The sequence below is a fragment of the Alligator mississippiensis genome, chromosome 4 (assembly GCF_030867095.1).
Source record: "Alligator mississippiensis isolate rAllMis1 chromosome 4, rAllMis1, whole genome shotgun sequence".
Lineage (NCBI taxonomy): Eukaryota > Metazoa > Chordata > Crocodylia > Alligatoridae > Alligator > Alligator mississippiensis.
This window is the reverse complement of record NC_081827.1, coordinates 76,581,773-76,602,440: the sequence shown is the minus strand read 5'-3', so window position 1 is coordinate 76,602,440 and position 20,668 is coordinate 76,581,773. Positions and strand designations below refer to the sequence as shown.

Sequence of the window (20,668 nt, the reverse complement as noted above, 5' to 3'; positions counted from 1 at the left end):
AAGGAGAATTTATGGTTGACTCTGCTCTGATTTTGTGCCCAGACAAGAAAAAGCAGTTCAAGAACATTTGCTTGTCAAGGTGAACTATTGTGAGACATGTCAAGGATATCTCTGAAAACATGGACCTGCAGTTGAAAAGTAAGGTAAACAATTGCTCATATTTTGAATTGGCACTTGATGAGAGTTGTGATGTCAAAGACACAGTTGATTTTCATTTGAGGTATCATCCAACATTTTGAGCTCACAGAAGCATGAATGCAGTCAATGAAAGATATGCCATCTGGAAAAGATTTATTAGAGGCAGTAAATCAATGCGTGTCAAAATTAGAAGTGGAGTAGAAAAAAATGGAGATTGTAACCACCTATGGAAGCCCAGATCTGACAGGCAAACATGTTGGATTGCTGAAAAGAATTCAAGATCAAGTCAAAGAAACAAATCCAGAACAGAAAATTATTTTTCTACACTGCATTATTTATCCTCTGTAAAAGTACTCTAAAACTAAGCACTGTCATAGATAAAGTTTAGAAAGTAGTCCACTACATTCGAACAAGAGGATTAAACCACTGGCAATTTGCACCTCTGCTTGAGGAATCTGGATATGAGCATGCAGATCTTCTGTATCATACCAATGTAAGATGGCTTAGTTTGGGTAACATTTTGATAAGACTGTGGGAACTGAGTGCTGAGATTGGTTTTTTTTTTGAACATGAAAGAAAAAGATGCAGATTTCCCACAGCTGAACAATGAGGATTGGCTTCCTGATTTTGCATTTGCTCTTGATATCATGGACCACATAAACAAACTGAATTCAAGACTTCAAGGGAAGGGGTTTCTTGCTCATGAACTGCATTTCAGTGTCAAGTCATTTATGTCAAAGTTATTCCTTTTCTCCCACCACATAAGAAACAAGGAGTTCACCCATTTCCTATATTGCGGCAGATTACTGTTTGTGATCAAAACTTGAAAATATACACATCATCACTACTCGACTTGCATGCTGAATTTTGTTGCCAATTCAAGGATTCTCAAATGATACAAAATAACCTGTCTTTGATCCCATCACCTTTCACATTTGATGTTGACAATGTTCCATGTGACCTCCAACTTGAGCTTATTGACCTGCAATGTGATGCGTTGCTTGTGGGGCAATTCAAATCAGTGCCACTTCTCTCAATGAACAGAACTTTCCAAAGATCAAGACTCATGCCTGGAAGATGCTTGTGCCGTTTGGATTAATGTATATATGTGAGCAGACATTTTCTGTGATGAAATTCAATATATCAAAACATAGATCTCCAGTGAGCTATGACCAGCTTGAAGCAGTGCTCTGCATTGCAATAACAGAGATGATGCCTGATTTTGATTCTTTGGTTAATGAACATCAGAGACTTTATTCTTCCCATTGAGTGAGTTTCTTCATTTTTCTTTAACTTAATTTTCAGTATTTAAGAGTAAGACTTTATTTTGAGCTATTATGCAATCGCCTCTATATACACTACTCATAAAAACATAAATCAGAACAAAAATACTTTTGAAATAATTTTACAATGTTTTATAATAGATGTTTGCTTTTTAGCATATGATTTGTTTTTATATATAATTTGTTAAAATGATATCTTCACCATTAACTTTATATATGTGGCCCTCAACAGCTCACCAAAACTCATAAAATGACCTTCTAGTTGAACTAATTGCCCGTCCCTATCCTAAAGTCAGAGTTTCTATGGAACAGAAAGAAATTAAGTCGGAGCTATGGACTCGGGGAAAGGATAAATGTCCTTGATTTTTTGCTGTTTTGCACAGATCTATATGAAGTAAACCCATGTATGGGACTTAGAGGTTCATAGGACATTGTTTCCCCCAACCCATCTTACTTTTTCAGTTATCAAAACATGACTTACACCAATAGCAGGAACTATTTCTCAGAGGTAAAAAATTCATAAGGTAACATAATGGGTAGTGTAACAAAAATTTGGAGCATGTGGCATATCCTACTCAGAGGGAATTTCTGTATCTATTTTTCCCTTTATTGTTTCAGAACCATATGAACACTTGCCCACTATAACACAAGAAACATTAAAAAGGAATATTTGTATGCTGGAAATGGAGTGACAAGGATTAGGAGAATGTTAGACCTTATACTTGCTTGGATCGTTTCTTGTTTCTTTTCTGCTACCACAGAAGTCACTTAAGATTGACAATCCAAGGGGTCTGATGTGCAGCAAAACAGGCTCCATACTATTTCAATAGAAGCCAGGATTAAATGAACATTTTAGTATGGAAGTATGTGGAATTACAATTATAATAATTTAAGTGTGCCTGCACCAGATATTAAAGACCTATTTACCCTGAATTCTTCTCAAATTGATTTCAATAGCAGGACCTAAGAATTACTATTACTACAGATGAAATCATTTGAGTGCATATTCAAAGCAACCTTTGATATAGTAACTGTAGTACATTAACATCCTACTTTCTTTCTTTAGGTAGTAACCCCACTTGAAGTCTAAAGTATTCTGAACACAAGCAACTAAGGACATCAAATCATTAAGATGCGATGGCAGATATAATCACAATGGGAAACAGTTATATAGAGACTGGATTATCAATAAAAATTATAAAAGTATTGTATAATGCATTTCTTTCTTGTTTCTGCAGTTGTGCTATTACTAGGCAACCAAGAGTAGATTAATAATAGAATTTAAATGTATATCCATACTCTTACATTAGCTTTTGTTTGGATGAGCACAAAAAGGGCTTGTAAAAAAAACTTCCGTGTAGTGCTTATTAGAGTTCAGCATTTCTTTAATGCAAAAGAGGACAAGAAAATAAGACTGTCGCCAACGCATACAACTTTTAGGTCGATCCAAATATTAAAAAATGCAGCCTCCCTCCTTGTGGCCTCTTTTTGATCCCCTCTTTAAGCATTAGAGCAATTTCCTCCTATGACTTTTCATGCTTTCAGGGTAATTTTTGTTATTGATTATTAAATGACATTGTGCAAATTTAGATCCATTAGGCAAAGAAATCCTCAACAGCAAATAATCAGCATTTTCAGTCAGCCTTTTTTTTTTTTTCTCTGCTCTGTGAAGTTTACTGCAGTAAGTATTTTAGGTAGTAACACCAGACAGGTTTGACATCCTTGCACATAAGTAAATAACCTATTGACTTGTCTGCCATGGGGCACAGGCTGCTAATCAACTCCCACTATATTTTGTTTATGCTTCAGCAAACATTTAAATCCAAACGTCTAAGTATATTGCAACAATAGGAAAAGAGAAAGTCTGCTACAAGAGCATTAGAAGTGGTTGGTAATTCACACTTTCTCTATATCCTTTTGCTTTTTTAAATGCTCACACACATGCGCTCGCGCGCACACACACACACACACACACACACACACACACACACACACACACACACACACACTCACTCCTGTCCCTTGATAATTAGCTTCCTTTGTCAAAGCTTCAGTTAGTTTGATGAAAAAATATTCCTAAATGTCAAGAACCATGCAGTCTGATAAATATGGATGACATTTAAAAAGCAGAGGAGGTAGCTTCTACAAAAGCAGAATAGGCAAAAGGAAACGTAAAATGAATTTAAGGAAAAATTGTTCTTTACCATGTATTCTCTTCACATATTGACTGGTTGTGCACTTTTGCTTTTGTGTTTCAAGATGACGGTGGCCCTTTTGTCTTATATCAAATGCCTCATCTACATAATGTAGTATGTTTACAAGAGCTCTTCTTGAGTGGAAGATACTACATTTGAATGGGCCAAGTCTTTCCACTCATAAACATTCCATGCAAATGATTGGAGAAACATTTTAATTTACCTAGGTGGTTTTAATTTAGAAGAAATGACAACCTGGAGGAAATGAAATGCCACGTTTCCATAAACTGCTTACATGTGTGATTTAGATCAATCACGGTCCTCAGTGATCTATCCTTAAACAATTCAGTCTCTCACAAACAGATTCAAAGGAACTGACATTCTAAATGACAACACACAGTAGGTGAGGATCTTTCACTTTTAACAACTTTCAAAATTCCCCTTTTGGAATAACTGAAAGACATGCTATTGTAGCAGATCTAAGCACCAATCGCTCCTCTGTGCATTGCCATGCTGTGGGTGGCAGTACCTCCTGCTAGAAGTCTTTGTCGAAGTAACACTAATTAAGAATGCGGTAGCAAAATGAAATATTATCATTGAATAAACATCTAATTGGAACATAATATGCAATTAAAAAGGAACAGAATTAAGTGACTTAAATTATAGTATAAGAAACCAGGGTTGGTGTAACTACAGGGATAAAACTCTCCTTTATGAATAGGACAAGGTGGCCTGGGCTGGATGTCCCCCACTAGAATTACACTTCTGAGAACATTACGATATATACTAGTTTCTTTAACATAAATTACTGTATAATCCCAGAAATGATAATAAGCACTAGCAGCAGAGAGGGCTCAGCTCATAGAGGTCATCTCTACCATGCTAATATGTTAAGTGTAGGCTTGTAAGATGTAGTAATAGAAACAGGTAAATCCTATTTTATTAGCAGTTTAGCTCTAGTGCAAATACATGACAATGTTAGTATGCGTTATACAAATAACCCACCGAGGTACTGTGCTTTGAATACTATACTGAATCAAGGCAACTTTTCTCCAACCCAATGGCTGTCCTAACATAAATGAAAGGCAGATTGGCACTTTGCAAAGAGACAAGGGCAGTTTGCGCCTTGGCAATATTTTTATTGTAAAAAAACTTCAAGGTCCAAGTCCATACTAGCCCTGTTCATGATTACAAAATATTTGCAAATTTATACAATTGCTGCCCTAACAGTTTTTGCCCATCAGAATTGAAATACAGTTGAGATAGCTTTCATACAGCCTGAACTATCACAATAAATTTCCATTATCATATACTTGATTGAATCTAGAGCAGATACTGAGATTTCTTTACAGTATGAAAGCTATTGTCCAACTCAGAAACATGGTCTCATGCATGGGCAAATCTAGGATTTTGGAAAGTGGGTGCAGGTAGTGTGGTGCATCCCCCCATAACACAAAGCATTTTTCTCCAATTAAAATTGGAGACTAGAAACTTTACTAATAAAACTAAAAGCTTTACTAATATGCCAAGGGTCTAGGGCTATATTGTTCAGTTTATGATCCAAGCAAAAGCAAACATAATTGAGACTGTTGGGACTGACTGCTAGCTTCAGGGTGGTGATTGATGTTAATTAGCGGGAGGCTGCCCATTTATTGCCCCGATGCCAGGGGGCACTATTTGTGGCTCCGTCTCCTCCTCTAAACCGCAGCCCACGCCTCACCGATGGTACCAACATTGTTTGTCTGGGCCTTGTTGTAATTTGGCCCCCTCGTCCTCACTGGGCCCTCTGCGACCCTGTATCACTCTGCACCTCACTGCGTGCTCGGGCTCTTCGCAGCCCTCTCTCTCAACTGCGCCTCACTGGGCACTTGGGCTTTCCGCAGCCCTGTATGGTACTGTGCCCTCTCTGGGGCTTCTCAACACTGCCCCCTCTCTCTGGGGCGTCTCAGTGCCCCCTCTCTGGGGCTGGGGTCAGTGCACCCCGAATGCTGTGCCCTCGCTGGTGCTGGGGTCCCCACACAGCTGGGGTCCCATATGAGGCCTCCTCCTCCCCCTAATAGCCTCACCCAAACCACTGGTTACAAACAGCAAACACAAAGCATAAGCCCCTAGGCTATAACATAAATCTGTCCTCTGGCTCCAACATTCTTCCTGCCACACCAGGGGTGCTCCATCTCTCACCAGTATTCAGACCTCTTCCCTTTACTGTCTCCGACAGAGCTCCTTCTCCCTTAGCCGCCAGCAGGGAATGCCTCCTGGACTCTGGCCTGTGGTTTATATAGGAGCCAGGCCCTGCCCTTCCAGTCAGCTGACCAGGCAGGTGTGAGTCGCTAGCTCCCTCTGGTTATCCTAGCAAACAGCACCTGCATAGTTACTCTGGCTCTACAAGTAGCAGGCACCTTAGTGCCCTGCTACACACCTCCCCGCTTAAGATTCAAACTCACCGGGCCGGGTCTTGATTCTTATCTGCCACACATCCTCTCTCCATTCTCTCGGTCCTGGCTCTTGCTCTTCAACCATCCAGACATGCAGAGGCGGAGGTTTTAAGGTGCCTCCTACCTGCCTTTTACCCAAGGTGCACCATGTGGGATTTCATGGCATTTGCCCCACTGCGAGCAGTCCCCCCCCCCCCGCCCCACACTAGCCAACCTTGGTAGGTTGCCCCTAGGCCTGTCTTTTCCCTACAGCCTTTAAATAATTGTGAAGGATGGCCTGGGCCTGGTGTATTTCTCTGACAAAGGGGGCGGGCACAGTATCGTAACCATATTGAGTCCGCCTCTCTGCTATCCCTCTGTGCTTCTTCACTTGCCATGTACAAAGGGTTGACTCTCTTCCTCCTGCCGCTTGACCGGCTGGTAGGTCTTCGGTCTGGGTCTCTCCTGGACCGGCCGGCCCTAACTGGAAGGTTCTGGTATTAGGGGAGCTGCCATGCCTCTTAGTTTCAGGGTCTGATTAAAACTTTCCACAAGTCCAACCATTTCGGGGTGATAGACTGCCGTCTTCAGGTGTTTAATCCCCAGGGCTTTACTCACTCCCTCGAATACGCACGAGAAAAATTCATCCCCTGGTCTGTCAACAGTTCCCTAGGGAGTCCTACCCAAGAGAATATCTTCAATAGCTCATTTACCACTTTTGGAGCAGATATGGTCCGCATCAGCACAGCCTCCAGGTACCTGGTTGCATAATCTAGTAAGACTAGTATATACTGGTTTCCAGCGCTACTTCGGGGAAGTGGCCCCACGATGTCCAAAGCCACTCATTCAAAGGGAACCTCTATCAAAGGCATCAGGATTACAGGGGCTTTGGGGGGTGCCTTGGGTTCGCTTTTTGGCACATGGGACATGAGGTGCAATACCTCGCCACTTCTCGCAACAGTCCAGGCCAAAAGAACATTGCCCTAATGCGGGCTTCACTTTTGTCTCTGCCCAAATGTCCCCCCATACGGAGTTCATGAGCCACTTTCAAGACAGCCCATTGATAGCGCTGAGGTACCAGCAGCTGTACGACTTCCTTTCCTCCAGGCTTCCCTCGCTCAATTCGGTACAGGAGGCCGTTCTTTACCTCGAATCTTGGTGTTGTATTCATCAGCTCCGGTCGTAATACCTCGCCGTCTCGTTGAGCTAGGTGTTCTTGCAACGCATATCGAAAGTCTGCCTCCTGACTCTGATTCAGCTGGAAATGTTCATCTTCCCACAAAGGTGTGACATCCACCTCTTGTCCAGTATCTTCTTCAGGGGGCATTTGTTCTGTTTCTACTTCAAATCCCTCAACCTTCTCCTCTGGCCTCACCCTGGCTATCTCCTCCAACAGCTCTGGCCAGTTGCAACCCAGTACTACTGGGTAGGGTAAATGTTCGGTGACCCCAACTAGCATCTGCCGGGTCCTATCGCCTACTTGAAGTATGACCCCTACTCTGTTGATTCTGAGGGAGTCCCCGCACCAACATTGTATCTTTACGTGATCCACTGTCTCCCTTTCTTTAGTCGGTAGTGCGTCATTCCACACCATCGTCTGCAATGAGCCTGAGTCTAGCATAGCTCATACCTTTTTGCTCTCCATTGTCACTTCGACCATAACCATAGGTGGCTCATCTCCCGCCTCAGAGTCACCTCTAGCTTCGTAGCCACACATCCCCACCTGGATCGCCAGTTGTGTGTGGATGCTTTCAATCACGTTGGCTAACAGTGCCTGTTGTCCGGCAGCTTGCTCCCATAGGCGTTGTATTGTTTGATGTAGCCAAATCAAAACCTGCAGCTGTGACTCTTGGTCCGGGCTTAGCGTCTACTCCTGCTTCTCTCTCTCCATGGACCCAAGGGTTCTTTTCCTCATACAGTCAAAACGGCATCCTGTGATGCATACTGCTTAATGAGTTTCCTGGCCAGTGCACCATTGTAACAGGCGCCTGCTTTGGGCCAATCTAAATGTGATCTGCACACCTGTTCCTGGGCCAACCACCCGCCTTCTCGCTGGCCATGCCTTGTTGTTAATTGATTAATTGATGTTAATTATTGGGAGGCTGCCCATTTATTGCCCTGATGCCAGGGGGCACTATCTGCAGCTTTGTCTCCTCCCTTACACTGCAGCCCATGCCTCGCCAATGGTACTGACGTTGTTCGTCTGGGCCTTGTTGTAATTTGGTCCCCTCATCCTCACTGGACCTTCTGCGACCCTGTATCACTCTGCGCCTCACTGGGCGCTCGGGCTCTTCGCAGCCCTGTCACTCAACTGCGCCTCTGGGCACTTGGGCTCTCCGCAGCCCTGTCTCAACTGCGCTTCACTAGGCACTCGGGCTCTCTGCAGCTCTGTCTCTCAACCTCACCTCACAGGGCGCTCGGGCTCTCCACAGCCCTGTCTGGCACTGCTCCTCTCTGGGGCTTCTCAATGCTGCCCCTCTCTCTGGTGCTTCTCCAAGGCTCCCCCTCTCTGGGGCTTCTCCAAAGCTGCCCCCTCTCTGGGGCTGGGGTCAGTGCACCCCAAATGCTATGCCCTCACTGGTGCTGGGGTCCCCACATGGCTGGGGTCCCATATGAGGCCTTCTCCTCCCCCTAATAGCCTCACCCAAACCACTGGTTACAAACAGCAAACACAAAGCATAAGCCCCTAGGCTGTAACATAAATCTCAGCCCTCTGGCTTCAACATTCTTCCCGCCACACCAGGGGTGCTCCATCTCTCACCAGTATTCAGACCTCTTCCCTTTACTCTCTCTGATGGAGCTCCTTCTCCCTTAACTGCCAGCAGAGAACCCCTCCTGGCCTCTGGCCTGTGGTTTACATAGGAGCCAGGCCCTGCCCTTCCGGTCAGCTGGCCAGACAGGTGTGAGTGGCTAACTCCCTCTGGTTACCCTAGCAACCAGCACCTGCATAGTTATTCTGGCTCTACAAGTAGCAGGCACCTTAATGCCATGCTACAGGGGGTCTCATGGTACATAAACATTAATCTTAAACATTATTTAAGCTCACAGCCCCTCTGCACAGTAATGGAGTATTACAATACCAGTTTTGCAGATGAGAAACTGGGAGAGTATAAGTGCAGATGACATTATATGTTCTTTTGTTCACATAGAAATTCTGTGGGAGATCTACTAATTAAATCAAAGTGTCCTGAGCCCATGACCTTAACTGTAAAACTATGTTTTCCTTCTCGCATCACTGTGCAGCTAAACAGACTCCCTGTTTTTTAGTTTTCAAAGCATCACAAGATGATGACATGTTTGCAAACAATGGTCTGATGTTCGCTAGGCATCTGCACAAGTTTCCTCTTATCTATGCAATGGCTGAGTAGAAAGTGTTAAGCCTGGGGCATTATAACTTTCCTCTATGAGCTTTCTGTGAGAGCTGGGGACACACGCTGGCATCTTGTACTAGGTTGCTGGTCCCTGTATGCCATAAGCACCATTTTTTAAGGGAAATCAATGGCCCAACACTGGAAGTCCTTTAAAGGAGACTGTAATCTAACTCTCAAAAAAGAAAAAAATAATTGTATAGTTAGAAATTATTGTCCATCCAGGCCACGTCTACACAAGACACTTACTGCGCAGTAGCTCATTACTACCGCACAGTAGCTTGTTACTACTGTGCAGGAGGCACGAACCATGATGCGATGCTACTATGCAGTAGTAATGAGCTACTGTGCAGTAACCATGCAGGGATGTTACTGCACAGTAACGCCATTTACTATGCAGTCATTTAGTACTTGGGTATGCAAGTAAGTTCAGTAACAACTGCACAGTCAGTGTCTCATGTAGATGTGGCCCTAATGTCCTTCACTTGGCAGTGAAGACTCTCAACAGGTCAAAGAGAGACAAATCCTTCCGCCTACTTCACAATGCAAATACACAGTTCTGTCAGGTTGATTACAGAAAACCATTTTCATTCTGCTGGTGATCAGCTTAAATACAGAAGCATGACATTTGGTTACAATATACATTCTTTCATCGTCTACACCATGATAGGTTCTGTATTCCCGGTAAAGCAATGAGGTTTACAGTCAGTTTGGGCCTCATTCTGATTAGTGAAGCTCTGCTTCAGTGGAAGTAGGAGCTTCATTCTAGATTTCAATGGGAGAAAATGCAGGCTCTGTGCGATTTACTGACTGTATAGTTCAGTTAAATAAAAATTCTGAGTATTTAAGTCACTACATCTGGGCTCTTCTGCAGTCCTAAAATGGCAACATTAAGACTTCCTTGAGTACAGATTAAACATGTTCAGGATGTGTATTAAAAGGACCAACTATAACACAAACACCACAGCAGCTGTCTGGAAGCCACATGATCTCCTGCATATTTTATTTCAAATTGTAACCTTGCTAATAAGAACTCAACTGCACTTGTGTAGGCTGCTATTTTGGCTGTGGTTTTTTTTTTTTTCTTTTTCCTTACAGTTTCTCCAGTGAGCTTTCCTCTTCTCCTTGGACTGTTTGATATGCATAGCACAACAGTACCTTTAACCAGAATGGTACTTATACAAAGGAAACTTGCTCTTCTCTTCTCTCTTCCCTCTGGGAATGCTTTGCAAAAAACTGCCTTTCATGAGAAGATTCATCATGCTTTCTTAGGGATGTTAGAATGCAAACAAGAAAACATTAGTCAGTGGGATACTTAAAAAAATATTGTTTATATATTTCAAATCCTTTGGAAGAAAACAATTATAATATGATGCTCAGTGTTTAAAAAATTAATAAAGCCTGACTTTTCCAGATACAACCCAAGAGATGTCCCAGTTCTTCCTAAAGAAATGAAAAATTATAACCATCTAGTTGAGGGACAAAGCAGCCTGTTAATTTTTATAATGTTTTCACATTTTTCTAAGGTAAATGTAAGAATATTTTTGTCTTCAGTAACAGCACTTCTGCATGAACTTTAAATCCCAACCCCCAAGCATCAACTTCTTCCAGATTAGCTGAGTGCATTGGGTCTATTTAACCATTAGCTTTTATTGAAGGATAGATGAATATCAGTCCCTGAAGAATAGCGAATTAGCTACTGCCTTGTAGCAAAAGCATTTTCCCTTTTCTTTCTACAATAGGTCTGCTATAAGCTCAGCTTTTTATAATACAACCAGCAAGTAAAGTGGCAGGTCTAAGGAAGAAAATGAAAATCTTTTGAAAAAGAATCTAATGTTCAGGGCTCTTTGCCTTCATTTAAGTAACCCTTAGAATAAGGTGATCTCTTGAGAATAGTCTATTGTGATAAAGGGTTTTGGCTGGCGCTTTGGTCCAGAAATATTCCTCTGAACATTGAACAACATATATTTTAAAAAGAACATAGCAGTCAAAGCTGTCTATTAAAAAGCCTCCCAAATCTTAAAAGCAAAATAACAACAAAACCATTAAGAAGACATAAACATAGACCACATTGCAATGGGGGGATGGACTGATATTCTCCCCAATATATCATAGTTTTTCATAAAAATATATAATATACAATTATATATAAATATATATAACACTTTTCATACACTTCAACACGTGCTGAAGGAGAGAAAAATTGCTGGCCCAAATGATCAATAATGTCCTCAATAATCAGCTCTAGGTCAAAGACTTGAGGCTATCTAAGGAGAAGTAGAAGAGAAGGTTATCCTTCTGAAAGCTATTTTGTGGCTATTATTAACTGAGCTGCTAAATTCAGTCTAGTTTCCATTACACAGGCCTCATCAAAACAACAACCACTGTGGCTGGCAGCCTCATCAGAAACAGAAAAAACTGGAACATCACTCATGTGAACTACTCTCTAAGGGCAGATATGAGGCATGTTGGTAGGGTAATGCAGAAAAGACTACATCGTCATGTTCAGAAGACTGGATTTTACCCATCTGTTGAAGACTAGCAAAGGACTATGCAAAATATAAACTTTTGCTTGACGACTCAAATGGAATTTGAGCAGTGCATGTACTTAGGCCGTTCGCATCCTCTGCTCACTGATGAACAGCTCTATTGGGGAATGGGGGGGCAAGCTACAGCATTTCAGTTTCAAGTGTAGTTGTTTATCACAATATAACATTTCTATTTTATGACATTTGTACTTCCTTAATTGCCATTTTTTGTCATTAAGATTACTCTCAGAGATTCTACTTAGGTGAAATAAAAAAGAAAGCTACAAACGCTATTTTCTGAAAAAAGTTTGAGTTAGCATATTTCTATAAGTAAAAGATGATGTTTGTAGCAAAGATGGGGGGCACGGGGATCTGTACAGATATTTCTTTCCAGATATGAGCCCTGTGGGGAATAGTACCTTTTAGAGGCTCCAAGATGGGGCAGCGTTGCTATGTTTTTCAATGGCTCAGTTCATCAGTCAGATACAGGCTAAAGCAGATCTCTCAGACACTACAACACTCTGAATAACTGAATATCACAGACTGGAACAAAAGATCCAGATGAGTAAGCACTTTAACTTCAGCAAATCTTCTAAGCACACCTCATCTTCATGGATAACATTCATAATGGCCTAAATCAGGGGTGCTCAGTCTCTAGTCCATGGGCCAGATCTGGCCCATGGGTCTCGAAATTTGGCAGTGGAGGAGCAGTGGCAGCATTCATTCCTGAAGCTGGTTGATGTGGCCCTGTTTGCTAGATAACCAGTCTACAACAGGGCCAGCATAGAGGATCACTCTGCAGCCAGACCCAGCATAAAGAGTTAGGCCAGCATGCAGCTGTATCTGGTGTGCGAGGTCAGGCCAGTGTGCAGGATTGCACCTGGACACAGGATCTGACTCACGGACTGGGTCTATGCCACTTACTCAGTGTGTGGAGCCAGAAAGTTGAGTGCCCCTGAGCTAAATTAAAATCTGAACACATCCAAACTAGAAATTTTTTGTACAAACTCTGCTTCTCCCATTTTGTTTGAAGGTTAAGAATGTACAATATACTGCTCAGTAATTAGGAGGGTAGGTTTCATCATAAAATATTGTAACTTCATTTTTTTCTTTTAGCTTATAAAAACCTATACAAATGTTTGCTTCAAATGACAGCAGAACAAGAATCAATTGATGGAAAAGCTGCTGTCCTACAGTAGTGAAATGATCTATTGTCCCATTTCTTCTGTTTGGTGGCAGCCACACAACCCAGAAACTAAGTGGTGACAGAACCATTCCTTGCAACATCTGGCTCCTTGGCAGTCTTCCCTGACTATTAAGCTGGTAACTCCAGAGCTGCCAGTAGGCTTGTCACATGGTTATTTGTTGATAGCTCCACACTAAGTCGTAAAAGTCATTATAAAATAGAGGCACGTGGATTTTTTGGAATGGTGTCATAATCCTTTGGCCAAGTTAACTAATGTTTCTATGATGGAGTATATATTAGAAAAGTAGGAGTTTGCACAGTATGTCCTAGGATTAGGGTGAAACCTGGGCAATTCCATTTTAAAGTATATTTGGCTGTGTGCACCATTTGCCTCATAAATTTGACGTAGATATCACTACATCGTATTAACCATTATTGTGTATTTAAATGTAATATTTGCAGTAGAATATAAACCCTGTGTAGAATTCAGATGACTAAATTGTAGTTTCTCCTTGGCAAATGGTTCATAATATTTGGCTAGCTAGAATACCCAGATGTTTATTTCCAAACGCAATGACTCGACACTCGGCTGAAAGACTTGATCACAGACTGCGCGGCACTTAAGACCACTTTTAGTTGCTCTCAAGTGCATCTGTTTCAGACACATTTTGGTGGTACGATGCATGTTGTTCACTCCAAAAAAACCCAACACCTGGTGCAAAGGGTAAAAATAAGACGCTTATCTCCATTTAACTTTCCTTACAAGTTTTCATAAAATCTGTTCTGCTCAGTTACCTCCATCTCTGGCTTGGAAGGAACATCCTGTTTGATGAAATTTCTATGCATCTATCTCAAAGATGTGTCTCCAACCCCTATAAACCACCTACTCAATTTATTTTTCTAGCCAAGTCCTTCAATGGTTTTATATGTTCTCTGATACTAGTCTTGGGATTGGAAAAAGGAAAACTTTTTAACCCAGATGGAGCCAGATATGGACTAGTTTCCCACTTATTAGTATTCCTTTTCCTTCAGTTCTTTTAAAGAAGCTTATCCTGTCACAAAACCCACTATATTTCAAGATATTCACTGAATGTCATGAATATTTTCCTGTTTGATATGGCACGTATGGTTTCTTCAAAAAGCCAATGGTATACTGTATTAATTTATGTTGCTTTTATCTCTCTATGGATTATGTTAGGCTGATGGCATATATCTTTATGATTTCAGATATGGTTTAGTCAAAGAAACTGAGACATGCATACTTAAGGGAAAGGAAGAAGGTGACACTGCTAAGTATCTCTTGCCATTGTGTAAATAGGCAAGAAAAATTACCACTCCAAAACATAGGTAGAAGGGAAGGGGCACCCAAGGTATCTTCTGTCTGTAATGGAAAATTAACCCCTCAGTAGCAAAGACATCTCAGACTAATGGGCCATTAACTGGAAGAATTCAAGATTCCCCAAGAAGGAGAACATTTTTTAGAGGATGAGCAATTAGGACAATGCTCTGTTGGTGTGGGAGTGGTATTTAGGAACTGCTTATGAGAGACTTGTGGTCTTTGGATTATCCCAGATTTAGAGAGAGTCCAGGTCCCTTGCAGTCAAAGCTGGCAGGATAAGCAGGAGGACTGATCTTTGAAAATACTGGCAGGACTTTCATAGTTTCATAGATGTTAGGGGCAGGAAGGGACCTTACAGATCATCAGGTCCAGCCCCTGTGCACTTGGGCAGGAAAGACTGCTGGGATCAGATGACTCCAGCAAGATGATTGTCAAGGACAGCCTGTTCCAAACCCTTGGTACTCAACTTGTAAAGAAGTTTTTCCTGATGTCTAGCCTGTCCTCCCTCTCTACACAGCCTTGGTGAGACCGCAGGTGGAGTACTGCATCCAGTTCTGGGTGCCGCACTTCAGAAAGGACGTGCTGAAAGGACTAGGTTATAGTCAGGTGAGAGGGTAAGAACCTTTACTTGTCTTTTCTTCCATCTTCAAACTATATTGGCAGTTTTTCTTGTATAATTCTTTCCTCCTATTTCGTCTCCTTACCAGCTGCCTGTGGTACAGGGTAATCTCAGGATGAATAATATTCTAGGATATCCCCATTCTATGGAAAGTGTTAACTCCTGGGTCTGGCAACTCCCCTGCTGCAGCTGTAGGGCCCAATACAAGGAGGCTTGTGAGGATAGAGAGCTATTTCAGGGCAAACCTTGCAGTGGGACAGCAGGGAGAAACTTGGGGCTCTGGAGATATGCTAGAAAACTGTCCAGGGAATATCTCATTTACTTTTTGGGTTTCTGTTCAGTTCCTTCATAACAACCTCCTTTGATTTAAAACTACTGATATGATCCAACCTGTTGGCACAGACTTACTTCATGCATGCCATAATAGGCTGAAATCCCAGAAAGCTGATTAAAGATGGGAACACTAGTGCTTTTTTTAAATTATATTTATTGTAAAAATTCTATTTATTGCATTGCCAAAATGCACATTTTATTCAAAGGGAAACAACTTAATTTGCATTTTGTAACTATACAAACTCTGTACACTTTTTAATATGCATGAAATTTTATAATCTTCTACACAACATAATTAGCTTAATCCTGTAGCCCAATATATAGCAAGTGAACAAATTGCAAAACAAACATTCAGAGCAAGCCAGTTACATACAATATCTTATTTGCTAAGGTAAGAACATTAACCTGCTTACAAATCATTTCTAAGTAACAACATCCTGAATCAATATCTGACACTCTTTGTAATGCTAGTTTTTAGCTCTAAAAAGGTTTTAATTTTTCTATTTTCCATAGGCAAAATGAACATATTGAGTCAAAACTACCGAGATCAAATTTAAGACGACACCACTAGGCATAATGAACCGAAATATTAAAAAAGGAAGAGGAAATTTAGGCAGATAAGTCAGGAAAAAAATTCCTTCAAGCTGATATCTACTAGGCTGTGCAGTAACCTTTGAAAAAGAAGTGATGCTGCAAACATTTAGAATTTATTGAACAAATTAATAGTAAAAACTTCCTAAAGCAAGATTATAGGCTTCTTCAATTTTTGTCATCTGGGTCTACAATTATGTGAAACATTGTCCTCAGATATAGGGCTACCTTCTAATTCAAGGTAGGTGGATTAAAAGACAACATTTGACACACTGAATTATTGTTTGGGATAGTATTTCAAAACCATACAAAATACCTCCATCATATTTCTAATTTGGGATTGAGCCCAGTTTTCAACAACACTTCATACAAGTAACACTTTAAAGATGACTACAAACATTTCTTCCACTTTGCAGGTAAAAGAAATATGTTGTATTCATTCTTCTACTCATCCCACAGCTGTTAAATCCTGTGTAACAGGCCTCCTTTGCTGAAACTGCTGGTAAATAACTGAGCCTTCTCAACAGTAAACCCCAAATTTTTTAATATCATTCCAAAGGACATCAGAAAGTGTTTAACTTCTGCTGTTTTCACATGATGCTGTAAGTAACATTTCTTTGCCCTGGTATTTCTTCTCCTTTCTTCTCCAAGAAACCAACTACCTCCCCCAGGAAGTATTTACAGTAATCTCAAAGCATAATCTCTAAATTAAAGCTAGAGCATGGTACAAAGCTAATTGATACCATTTACAAAATGAAATTCCATATCCCAATTTGCCCAATTCTAAATGTAACCCAATTTTGATGTTGTATAACATTGTTGGAATTATTTGTACTATGTTTTTATTGTTATGATTTATTTACCTTGAGCCAATTATAATCCACCTTGTAGACATCTTCACTTTGGTATCACAAAACCTCAGGCACCTAGAATTTCTATATAGTGAAGGGGGAACCTAATGTAACTCCCACAGACTTCCACAGTACTTAGGTATTGAGGAAGAAGTCAAGTCATCTAAAGCTAGCCAGCAGAAAATGCTAGGTGCAAGGGTACATCTGAACTGCTCATCCTCAGGCTTTCAGTATCTGCTTATGGCTGCTCTTTAGGTGCCTTTGTGCACTTAAAATACAGAATACTGAGAGAGGAAATGGCCTGAAACTGAACCATGTCACCTAACTGATTCCAGGACACAGTGGACATGTCCCAATGAGCGTGCACATGCAGTTTGTGGCAGCTCAAAGCAGTCTGAGGCACTGCAAACCACATAGAGAGCACATGCACCCATTCACCATGCTGCTAATTTGTATCATGGCAGGTTTTTTTGGTACCAGGAGATCCCGATATGAAAAAAAAAAGAACCCCTCCACCCCTCCATTCCCCCCCACCTATGAAAAAAGGCAGCATGGCACATGTGGCAGCAACTTGCACCACCAAAAAAGGAGCCTGGCCAGTCAGAGACAAGCTCTGGCTGCCAGCCAGGCTCCAAGTGGCCATCTCAGTGCCACTGCTGCCTCAAGAAGCCCCCAGGACCCCAGATAGGGCTGCTGGGTTTAGCACAGGTGCTGGCTCCCAACTTCTCCTACCCCACCCAGGTCACTTTGCCACATGCTGGACTGCATGATCAGGGGCATGCAATTATGTGCCACTACTATTCTCCCACAGGAAACACTCCATCCCTTCATGTGTGTGCTCATCAGGACACACCCTGTGACTTTAGTACAAATCAAAGCAGATGTATAGCAAGACCTGGTCCAACCACCCGTACATATGGGGCAGGATCAGCTCCTGCTGTACCAATTGGGGTGGCAGCTGCTTTTGTGCCTCCCCATCCTCTGCCCTGAAGGAAGTGCCTGAAGCAAGAACTGAAAGTACTTTCCATTACTGTACACTAGGCCCTAGCAGTGGGAACTAAAACCCAGGTTGCCTTCGCTGGGGAAATACTGCCTCCCAGCACTGCAAACTCAACATTTCAAAGGTAGCATACAAAGTTTGCCTAATTTATATTCAGTTAGCAATATGCATACCTGTTATTAAAAGTTGTAATTTTAATTAAAATGTAATCCATATAAATCATTTGTAACAGATACACACAAGCAACATAAATCAATTGTTTGTAATGGGTCTTGTTCTTGGTTAATTATGTACCTCTCAATTATAGTGTCACGGTGGGGTCCTTCAGGAGGGCCGTGATCTCCTCAAGGCCCTCTCTCCACACTAATTCGGCGCAAGGGCACCCTCCATACTAGCCTGCCACGTCTCTGATCTTAAGGAAAGTGTAATAGGGAGGCTGCCTTGCATCTCCTCGGGCACGTAAACTCCTGGCCCCTCGTAGGTCTCCCCGTACGATGGGTGCTACTCAAGCACCCTAGCCTTGTGGGCTACGCGTGGCTCCTACCACCCTTAATACCATGCCCCAAGCCTCACTGATGTACCTGACGTTGGTGTGTCCTTCTCTATATAGTCTGCCCCCTCTCTGGGGTCTTCTCTCACAAGGCACTCCCCCTCTTCGGGGCTCGCCGTGCCCTCCTTGGGCTTCCTAAAATGCCGCCCCCCCTTCTCTGGGGCCTTCTCTAACACTGCCCCTCTTCTCTGGGGCCTCTTCTAAAAGTGTTGTCCCGCTCAGGGACCCTTGTCTACTTTGGGACTCTTACCTCGAGCCTCCGGTCTTTCAGGCCCACCGCACTGCTTCCCCTCTTGCAGGACGCTGTGCTGCTATCCCCTTTCCTTGGGGATCACCGCAGCACCCTGTCCTTCTCTTGGGGCGCTGTGCTGCTAACCCTTTCTGTTTGGGGCCACCGCAGCACCCTGCCCCTGTCCTGGGTTTTTCCCAGGACAGTGCTAGCCGATTACCGGGCTCACGTCTGTCCTGGGCTTCTCAATCTGGCCCCTCTTGGGCCTCTCACATATTGCCCCTCTCGGGCTCCTTGTGCCCACCTTGGGCTTCCTAGTAGTGCCACCCCCTCTTTGGGGCTCACTGTGCTCACGCTGGGCTCCCTAATAAAATCGTCCCTCTCTCTGGGACCTGTGGTGCCCACACTGGGCCTTCTCAAAACTCCCCTCTTGGGGCTGGGGTCTATGCACCCCGCACACACCCCAGGGTCTCAGTTCCCCGCCTGCAACCCACTAGTTGCACTCAATTGCGCCTCCACTCTCGCAGAAGCTGCGCCTTCACTGGCGCTAGGGCACCCCGCCCCTATGGGGTCCCTATGAGGCCTCCTCCAACCCCTACAGCCTCACCCAAGCCTCCGGTCATAAAATACACAAACGCAAACTCAAGCTGCCTGGCTATAACTAAACTCAAAGCCCTATGGCTTCAACAACATTGCTCCATGTCAGCGGTACTTGCTGCTAGGCTCCTCTCTGCATCCTCACTCCCGGAGCTCCTGCCTCCCTAGCTGCTGGCAGGCCACTGCCAGCCTGGCCTTGACTCTTACCTTTATAGGAGCCAGGCCCTGCCTCCTACAGGCAGCTGATTCTTATTAGTCACCCTGGCAACCCGCAGCTGTACTCATTATGGCTGCTGGGGCTTTTCCCCAGCAGCTTTCCCCTCTCTAGGAGTGGGGCAGCGAGGTGCTCCACGACATACAGAAACAAATATAATCACAAAAACGTGGATGGTACTGTACAACAAGCAGTCAACGTCTAGTGGAAATGGTGCGATGGCCAACCCAGGAAACCTGTGTTCACCTGTGTACATAAGAGGTGTGCATCAGGATCTGGGGGAAAGCCTGTTCACCAGAGCACCCCAAGAGATGACAAGGTACCACAGTCAAGACCCTTTTAGGCTGGACATAAGGAAAAACTTCCTTATTGTCCGAACCCCAAGGCCTGAAACAGACTTCCCCCAGAGGTGGTGCAAGCACCTACTCTGGACACTTTTAAGAAACACTTGGATGCCTATCTTGCTGGGATCCTTTGACCCTAACTAACTTCCTGCCTCTTGGGCAGGGGGCTGGACCCGATGATCTTACAAGGTCCCTTCCAGCCCTAATGTCTATGAAATCTATGAAATGAGTGAACAGAGTAGCATGTGAGTAATTCTATTGAAACTAATGGGAAAACTGGTGGGACTTAGGTTCCTTAGGATCTAGGTTTTCACTTACTATTCTTAATTTTAACCATGTATAAAAGTGGCACAGTAGAGTGGTCATGGTATAGTAATTGCTCTTATATTGATTATTATCCTGAAAATTTGATACTGAGATCTTGATAGTTTCTCCTTTTTGTTCCAGATGTTTCATTTCACATTTTTCTGCTTATTTTACTTCTCCTTTGATTGCAGTCTCACTGAGTCATGATGCAAGGGAAGGGACAGACAGGCAATCAAAATAGAGAACCTTGGAAAGGTCAAAATTAGTTTAGCATATTACAATAATTCTTGAGATTACATTAGACCTTCAATTCCTGATGCCCAGATTAGTGAAAAAAGATTATTAATAGGAAATGTAAAATGCACAACAGGATTCTGATCTCTTGACAAGAGGCCAAGGGAAATTTGGAAATGATCCTATAATTACAGAGTACAAATTCATACAAAGTTTTATGCTAGTAGAATTATTATTTGGGTGGGGAGAAGGAGGAATCAAGAAACGTAGTTATGGCTACCTATATATCTGCCCCTTATGCACAGTTGTTATATAGCTTGTAAACTATAAGATCTAATGTCGCAGCTGG

At 42.6% G+C, this 20,668-nt stretch overlaps 1 protein-coding gene across 2 annotated transcripts in view; it reads right to left on the bottom strand.

Moving 5' to 3' along the window:
• Positions 1–20,668, bottom strand: part of SYT1 (synaptotagmin 1) — a 672,911-nt gene that overhangs the window by 626,448 nt on the left and 25,795 nt on the right. The window contains exon 1 of one of the 2 annotated variants that reach the window (XM_059726117.1): positions 5,798–5,853. The exons of the other annotated variant lie outside the window; for it this stretch is intronic. The gene's annotated coding sequence lies outside the window, so the exon portion shown is untranslated. Of the gene's footprint in view, positions 1–5,797; positions 5,854–20,668 lie in introns of those variants that run through there. 2 annotated transcript variants of the gene reach the window in all.